Below are 9,807 nucleotides of genomic sequence, written 5' to 3'. Positions count from 1 at the left end.
ATAAGAAGAATCTTTACTTTGAAACTCTGTTCTTTACCTTTTTCACACTACGAAACAGGTTTGTATTCACCTTAAACACTGTTTCAGGGCAAGAGATTGTGTTTTAGATTAAAAGGGAATGCATTATAAGAAGAATCTTTACTTTGAAACTCTGTTCTTTACCCTTTTCACACTATGAACCAGCTTTGTATTCACCTTAAACACTGTTGCAGGGCAAGCGATTGTGTTTTAGACTAAAAGGGAATGCATTATAAGAAGAATCTTTACTTTGAAACTCTGTTCTTTACCTTTTTCACACTACGAAACAGGTTTGTATTCAACTTAAACACTGTTGCAGGGCAAGCGATTGTGTTTTAGACTAAAAGGGAATGCATTATAAGAAGAATCTTTACTTTGAAAATCTGTTCTTTACCTTTTTCAGACTATGAAACAGCTTTGTATTCACCTTAAACACTCTTTCAGGGCAAGAGATTGTGTTTTAGACTAAAAGGGAATGCATTATAAGAAGAATCTTTACTTTGAAACTCTGTTCTTTGCCTTTTTCACACTATGAAACAGCTTTGTATTCAACTTAAACACTGTTTCAGAGCAAGACATCTTGTTTTTAACCAAATTGAATAACTTACAATGTGTGAAGAAAACACATATTTCAAGTGAAAAGAGTTTATACAGGGGAGAAACAAGGTGTTTGTAATATGACAATTTAAAGTAATTGCAACTCTGTTTGTACACCTCTAACCACAAAGAAACAGGGCGTCTATGCATTGTAATCAGCTTATACACTGTTTCAGAGCAAGACATCTTGTTTTTAACCAAATTGAAAAGCTTAAACACTGTTTCAGGGCAAGAGATTGTGTTTTAGACTAAAAGGGAATGCATTATAAGAAGAATCTTTACTTTGAAACTCTGTTCTTTACCTTTTTCAGACTATGAAACAGCTTTGTATTCACCTTAAACACTTGCAGGGCAAGAGATTGTGTTTTAGACTAAAAGGGAATGCATTATAAGAAGAATCTTTACTTTGAAACTCTGTTCTTTACCTTTTTCTGACTAGGAAACAGCTTTGTATTCACCTTAAACACTCTTTCAGGGCAAGAGATTGTGTTTTAGACTAAAAGGGAATGCATTATAAGAAGAATCTTTACTTTGAAACTCTGTTCTTTACCTTTTTCACACTACGAAACAGGTTTGTATTCAACTTAAACACTGTTGCAGGGCAAGCGATTGTGTTTTAGACTAAAAGGGAATGCATTATAAGAAGAATCTTTACTTTGAAAATCTGTTCTTTACCTTTTTCAGACTATGAAACAGCTTTGTATTCACCTTAAACACTCTTTCAGGGCAAGAGATTGTGTTTTAGACTAAAAGGGAATGCATTATAAGAAGAATATTTACTTTGAAACTCTGTTCTTTACCTTTTTCACACTATTTAACAGCTTTGTATTCACCTTAAACACTGTTGCAGGGCAAGAGATTGTGTTTTAGACTAAAAGGGAATGCATTATAAGAAGAATCTTTACTTAGAAACTCTGTTCTTTACCTTTTTCACACTATGAAACAGCTTTGTATTCAACTTAAACACTGTTTCAGAGCAAGACATCTTGTTTTTAACCAAATTGAATAACTTACAATGTGTTAAGAAAACACATATTTCAAGTGAAAAGCGTTTATACAGGGGAGAAACAAGGTGTTTGTAATATGACAATTTAAAGTAATTGCAACTCTGTTTGAACACGTCTCACCACAACGAAACAGGGTTTCTATGCATTGTAATCGGCTTATACAGCGTTTCAGAGCAAGAAATATTGTTTTTATCCAAACTGAACAACTTACAATATCCTAAGAAAACACATATTTCAAGTGAAAAGAGTTTATACAGGGGAGAAACAAGTTGTTTTAACATGGTTCTAATGTGACCCTTGAAAGTAATTGCAACTCTGTTTTTACACCTCTAACCACAAGGAGGCAACGTTTCCACGCATTATAATTGGCTTATACATAGTTTCAGAGCAAGAAATATTGTTTTTAACCAAATTGAAAAGCTTAAACACTGTTTCAGGGCAAGAGATTGTGTTTTAGACTAAAAGGGAATGCATTATAAGAAGAATCTTTACTTTGAAACTCTGTTCTTTACCTTTTTCACACTACGAAACAGGTTTGTATTCACCTTAAACACTGTTGCAGGGCAAGCGATTGTGTTTTAGACTAAAAGGGAATACATTATAAGAAGAATCTTTACTTTGAAACTCTGTTCTTTACCTTTTTCAGACTATGAAACAGCTTTGTATTCACCTTAAACACTGTTTCAGGGCAAGAGATTGTGTTTTAGACTAAAAGGGAATGCATTATAAGAAGAATCTTTACTTTGAAACTCTGTTCTTTACCTTTTTCACACTACGAAACAGGTTTGTATTCACCTTAAACACTGTTTCAGGGCAAGAGATTGTGTTTTAGACTAAAAGGGAATGCATTATAAGAAGAATCTTTACTTTGAAACTCTGTTCTTTACCTTTTTCACACTACGAAACAGGTTTGTATTCACCTTAAACACTGTTTCAGGGCAAGAGATTGTGTTTTAGATTAAAAGGGAATGCATTATAAGAAGAATCTTTACTTTGAAACTCTGTTCTTTACCCTTTTCACACTATGAACCAGCTTTGTATTCACCTTAAACACTGTTGCAGGGCAAGCGATTGTGTTTTAGACTAAAAGGGAATGCATTATAAGAAGAATCTTTACTTTGAAACTCTGTTCTTTACCTTTTTCACACTACGAAACAGGTTTGTATTCAACTTAAACACTGTTGCAGGGCAAGCGATTGTGTTTTAGACTAAAAGGGAATGCATTATAAGAAGAATCTTTACTTTGAAAATCTGTTCTTTACCTTTTTCAGACTATGAAACAGCTTTGTATTCACCTTAAACACTCTTTCAGGGCAAGAGATTGTGTTTTAGACTAAAAGGGAATGCATTATAAGAAGAATCTTTACTTTGAAACTCTGTTCTTTGCATTTTTCACACTATGAAACAGCTTTGTATTCACCTTAAACACTGTTTCAGGGCAAGAGATTGTGTTTTAGACTAACAGGGAATGCATTATAAGAAGAATCTTTACTTAGAAACTCTGTTCTTTACCTTTTTCACACTATGAAACAGCTTTGTATTCAACTTAAACACTGTTTCAGAGCAAGACATCTTGTTTTTAACCAAATTGAATAACTTACAATGTGTTAAGAAAACACATATTTCAAGTGAAAAGCGTTTATACAGGGGAGAAACAAGGTGTTTGTAATATGACAATTTAAAGTAATTGCAACTCTGTTTGAACACGTCTCACCACAACGAAACAGGGTTTCTATGCATTGTAATCGGCTTAAACAGCGTTTCAGAGCAAGAAATATTGTTTTTATCCAAACTGAACAACTTACAATATCCTAAGAAAACACATATTTCAAGTGAAAAGAGTTTATACAGGGGAGAAACAAGTTGTTTTAACATGGTTCTAATGTGACCCTTGAATGTAATTGCAACTCTGTTTTTACACCTCTAACCACAAGGAGGCAACGTTTCCACGCATTATAATTGGCTTATACATAGTTTCAGAGTAAGAAATATTGTTTTTAACCAAACTGAACAACTTAACCATTTAAAGTAATTGCAACTCTGTTTGTACACCTCTAACCAGAACGAAACAGGGTTTCTATGCATTGTAATCAGCTTATACAGCGTTTCAGAGCAAGACATATTGTTTTTGACCAAACTGAATAACTTACAATATCCTAAGAAAACACATATTTCAAGTGAAAAGAGTTTATACAGGGGAGAAACAAGGTGTTTGATATATGACAATTTAAGGTAATTGCAACTCTGTTTGTACACCTCTAACCACAAAGAAACAGGGCGTCTATGCATTGTAATCAGCTTATACACTGTTTCAGAGCAAGACATCTTGTTTTTAACCAAATTGAAAAGCTTAAACACTGTTTCAGGGCAAGAGATTGTGTTTTAGACTAAAAGGGAATGCATTATAAGAAGAATCTTTACTTTGAAACTCTGTTCTTTACCTTTTTCAGACTATGAAACAGCTTTGTATTCACCTTAAACACTTGCAGGGCAAGAGATTGTGTTATAGACTAAAAGGGAATGCATTATAAGAAGAATCTTTACTTAGAAACTCTGTTCTTTACCTTTTTCACACTATGAAACAGCTTTGTATTCACCTTAAACACTGTTTCAGGGCAAGAGATTGTGTTTTAGACTAACAGGGAATGCATTATAAGAAGAATCTTTACTTAGAAACTCTGTTCTTTACCTTTTTCACACTATGAAACAGCTTTGTATTCAACTTAAACACTGTTTCAGAGCAAGACATCTTGTTTTTAACCAAATTGAATAACTTACAATGTGTTAAGAAAACACATATTTCAAGTGAAAAGAGTTTATACAGGGGAGAAACAAGGTGTTTGTAATATGACAATTTAAAGTAATTGCAACTCTGTTTGTACACCTCTAACCACAAAGAAACAGGGCGTCTATGCATTGTAATCAGCTTATACACTGTTTCAGAGCAAGACATCTTGTTTTTAACCAAATTGAAAAGCTTAAACACTGTTTCAGGGCAAGAGATTGTGTTTTAGACTAAAAGGGAATGCATTATAAGAAGAATCTTTACTTTGAAACTCTGTTCTTTACCTTTTTCAGACTATGAAACAGCTTTGTATTCACCTTAAACACTTGCAGGGCAAGAGATTGTGTTTTAGACTAAAAGGGAATGCATTATAAGAAGAATCTTTACTTTGAAACTCTGTTCTTTACCTTTTTCTGACTAGGAAACAGCTTTGTATTCACCTTAAACACTCTTTCAGGGCAAGAGATTGTGTTTTAGACTAAAAGGGAATGCATTATAAGAAGAATCTTTACTTTGAAACTCTGTTCTTTACCTTTTTCACACTACGAAACAGGTTTGTATTCACCTTAAACACTGTTGCAGGGCAAGCGATTGTGTTTTAGACTAAAAGGGAATACATTATAAGAAGAATCTTTACTTTGAAACTCTGTTCTTTACCTTTTTCAGACTATGAAACAGCTTTGTATTCACCTTAAACACTGTTTCAGGGCAAGAGATTGTGTTTTAGACTAAAAGGGAATGCATTATAAGAAGAATCTTTACTTTGAAACTCTGTTCTTTACCTTTTTCACACTACAAAACAGGTTTGTATTCACCTTAAACACTGTTGCAGGGCAAGCGATTGTGTTTTAGACTAAAAGGGAATGCATTATAAGAAGAATCTTTACTTTGAAACTCTGTTCTTTACCTTTTTCACACTACGAAACAGGTTTGTATTCACCTTAAACACTGTTTCAGGGCAAGAGATTGTGTTTTAGATTAAAAGGGAATGCATTATAAGAAGAATCTTTACTTTGAAACTCTGTTCTTTACCTTTTTCACACTACGAAACAGGTTTGTATTCACCTTAAACACTGTTTCAGGGCAAGAGATTGTGTTTTAGACTAAAAGGGAATGCATTATAAGAAGAATCTTTACTTTGAAACTCTGTTCTTTACCTTTTTCACACTACGAAACAGGTTTGTATTCACCTTAAACACTGTTTCAGGGCAAGAGATTGTGTTTTAGATTAAAAGGGAATGCATTATAAGAAGAATCTTTACTTTGAAACTCTGTTCTTTACCCTTTTCACACTATGAACCAGCTTTGTATTCACCTTAAACACTGTTGCAGGGCAAGCGATTGTGTTTTAGACTAAAAGGGAATGCATTATAAGAAGAATCTTTACTTTGAAACTCTGTTCTTTACCTTTTTCACACTACGAAACAGGTTTGTATTCAACTTAAACACTGTTGCAGGGCAAGCGATTGTGTTTTAGACTAAAAGGGAATGCATTATAAGAAGAATCTTTACTTTGAAAATCTGTTCTTTACCTTTTTCAGACTATGAAACAGCTTTGTATTCACCTTAAACACTCTTTCAGGGCAAGAGATTGTGTTTTAGACTAAAAGGGAATGCATTATAAGAAGAATCTTTACTTTGAAACTCTGTTCTTTGCCTTTTTCACACTATGAAACAGCTTTGTATTCAACTTAAACACTGTTTCAGAGCAAGACATCTTGTTTTTAACCAAATTGAATAACTTACAATGTGTGAAGAAAACACATATTTCAAGTGAAAAGAGTTTATACAGGGGAGAAACAAGGTGTTTGTAATATGACAATTTAAAGTAATTGCAACTCTGTTTGTACACCTCTAACCACAAAGAAACAGGGCGTCTATGCATTGTAATCAGCTTATACACTGTTTCAGAGCAAGACATCTTGTTTTTAACCAAATTGAAAAGCTTAAACACTGTTTCAGGGCAAGAGATTGTGTTTTAGACCCAAATGGGAATGCATTATAAGAAGAATCTTTACTTTGAAACTCTGTTCTTTACCTTTTTCACACTATGAAACAGCTTTGAATTCACCTTAAACACTGTTTCAGGGCAAGAGATTGTGTTTTGGACTAAAAGGGAATGCATTATAAGAAGAATCTTTACTTTGAAACTCTGTTCTTTACCTTTTTCACATAACGAAACAGGTTTGTATTCACCTTAAACACTGTTGCAGGGCAAGCGATTGTGTTTTAGACTAAAAGGGAATGCATTATAAGAAGAATCTTTACTTTGAAACTCTGTTCTTTACCTTTTTCTGACTAGGAAACAGCTTTGTATTCACCTTAAACACTCTTTCAGGGCAAGAGATTGTGTTTTAGACTAAAAGGGAATGCATTATAAGAAGAATCTTTACTTTGAAACTCTGTTCTTTACCTTTTTCACACTACGAAACAGGTTTGTATTCACCTTAAACACTGTTGCAGGGCAAGCGATTGTGTTTTAGACTAAAAGGGAATACATTATAAGAAGAATCTTTACTTTGAAACTCTGTTCTTTACCTTTTTCACACTATGAAACAGCTTTGTATTCACCTTAAACACTGTTTCAGGGCAAGAGATTGTGTTTTAGATTAAAAGGGAATGCATTATAAGAAGAATCTTTACTTTGAAACTCTGTTCTTTACCCTTTTCACACTATGAACCAGCTTTGTATTCACCTTAAACACTGTTTCAGGGCAAGAGATTGTGTTTTAGACTAAAAGGGAATGCATTATAAGAAGAATCTTTACTTTGAAACTCTGTTCTTTACCTTTTTCACACTGCGAAACAGGTTTGTATTCACCTTAAACACTGTTGCAGGGCAAGCGATTGTGTTTTAGACTAAAAGGGAATGCATTATAAGAAGAATCTTTACTTTGAAACTCTGTTCTTTACCTTTTTCAGAGTATGAAACAGCTTTGTATTCACCTTAAACACTCTTTCAGGGCAAGAGATTGTGTTTTAGACTAAAAGGGAATGCATTATAAGAAGAATCTTTACTTTGAAACTCTGTTCTTTACCTTTTTCACACTATGAAACAGCTTTGTATTCAACTTAAACACTGTTTCAGAGCAAGACATCTTGTTTTTAACCAAATTGAATAACTTACAATGTGTTAAGAAAACACATATTTCAAGTGAAAAGAGTTTATACAGGGGAGAAACAAGGTGTTTGTAATATGACAATTTAAAGTAATTGCAACTCTGTTTGAACACGTCTCACCACAACGAAACAGGGTTTCTATGCATTGTAATCGGCTTATACAGCGTTTCAGAGCAAGAAATATTGTTTTTATCCAAACTGAACAACTTACAATATCCTAAGAAAACACATATTTCAAGTGAAAAGAGTTTATACAGGGGAGAAACAAGTTGTTTTAACATGGTTCTAATGTGACCCTTGAAAGTAAATGCAACTCTGTTTTTACACCTCTAACCACAAGGAGGCAACGTTTCCACGCATTATAATTGGCTTATACATAGTTTCAGAGCAAGAAATATTGTTTTTAACCAAACTGAACAACTTAACCATTTAAAGTAATTGCAACTCTGTTTGTACACCTCTAACCAGAACGAAACAGGGTTTCTATGCATTGTAATCAGCTTATACAGCGTTTCAGAGCAAGACATATTGTTTTTGACCAAACTGAATAACTTACAATATCCTAAGAAAACACATATTTCAAGTGAAAAGAGTTTATACAGGGGAGAAACAAGGTGTTTGATATATGACAATTTAAGGTAATTGCAACTCTGTTTGTACACCTCTAACCACAAAGAAACAGGGCGTCTATGCATTGTAATCAGCTTATACACTGTTTCAGAGCAAGACATCTTGTTTTTAACCAAATTGAAAAGCTTAAACACTGTTTCAGGGGAAGAGATTGTGTTTTAGACCAAAAGGGAATGCATTATAAGAAGAATCTTTACTTTGAAACTCTGTTCTTTACCTTTTTCAGACTATGAAACAGCTTTGTATTCACCTTAAACACTGTTTCAGAGCAAGACATCTTGTTTTTAACCAAATTGAATAACTTACAATGTGTTAAGAAAACACATATTTCAAGTGAAAAGAGTTTATACAGGGGAGAAACAAGGTGTTTGTAATATGACAATTTAAAGTAATTGCAACTCTGTTTGAACACGTCTCACCACAACGAAACAGGGTTTCTATGCATTGTAATCGGCTTATACAGCGTTTCAGAGCAAGAAATATTGTTTTTATCCAAACTGAACAACTTACAATATCCTAAGAAAACACATATTTCAAGTGAAAAGAGTTTATACAGGGGAGAAACAAGTTGTTTTAACATGGTTCTAATGTGACCCTTGAAAGTAATTGCAACTCTGTTTTTACACCTCTAACCACAAGGAGGCAACGTTTCCACGCATTATAATTGGCTTATACATAGTTTCAGAGCAAGAAATATTGTTTTTAACCAAACTGAACAACTTAACCATTTAAAGTAATTGCAACTCTGTTTGTACACCTCTAACCAGAACGAAACAGGGTTTCTATGCATTGTAATCAGCTTATACAGCGTTTCAGAGCAAGACATATTGTTTTTGACCAAACTGAATAACTTACAATATCCTAAGAAAACACATATTTCAAGTGAAAAGAGTTTATACAGGGGAGAAACAAGGTGTTTGATATATGACAATTTAAGGTAATTGCAACTCTGTTTGTACACCTCTAACCACAAAGAAACAGGGCGTCTATGCATTGTAGTCAGCTTATACACTGTTTCAGAGCAAGACATCTTGTTTTTAACCAAATTGAAAAGCTTAAACACTGTTTCAGGGCAAGAGATTGTGTTTTAGACTAAAAGGGAATGCATTATAAGAAGAATCTTTACTTTGAAACTCTGTTCTTTACCTTTTTCACACTACGAAACAGGTTTGTATTCACCTTAAAAACTGTTGCTGGGCAAGCGATTGTGTTTTAGACTAAAAGGGAATGCATTATAAGAAGAATCTTTACTTTGAAACTCTGTTCTTTACCTTTTTCACACTACGAAACAGGTTTGTATTCAACTTAAACACTGTTGCAGGGCAAGCGATTGTGTTTTAGACTAAAAGGGAATGCATTATAATAAGAATCTTTACTTTGAAAATCTGTTCTTTACCTTTTTCAGACTATGAAACAGCTTTGTATTCACCTTAAACACTCTTTCAGGGCAAGAGATTGTGTTTTAGACTAAAAGGGAATGCATTATAAGAAGAATCTTTACTTTGAAACTCTGTTCTTTGCCTTTTTCACACTATGAAACAGCTTTGTATTCAACTTAAACACTGTTTCAGAGCAAGACATCTTGTTTTTAACCAAATTGAATAACTTACAATGTGTTAAGAAAACACATATTTCAAGTGAAAAGAGTTT

The sequence above is a fragment of the Electrophorus electricus genome, chromosome 2, assembly GCF_041902795.1.
Source record: "Electrophorus electricus isolate QZ-2024a chromosome 2, ASM4190279v1, whole genome shotgun sequence".
NCBI classification, from domain to species: Eukaryota; Metazoa; Chordata; class Actinopteri; order Gymnotiformes; family Gymnotidae; genus Electrophorus; species Electrophorus electricus.
The sequence above is the reverse complement of the archived record's forward strand: the minus strand, read 5'-3'. Positions refer to the sequence as shown.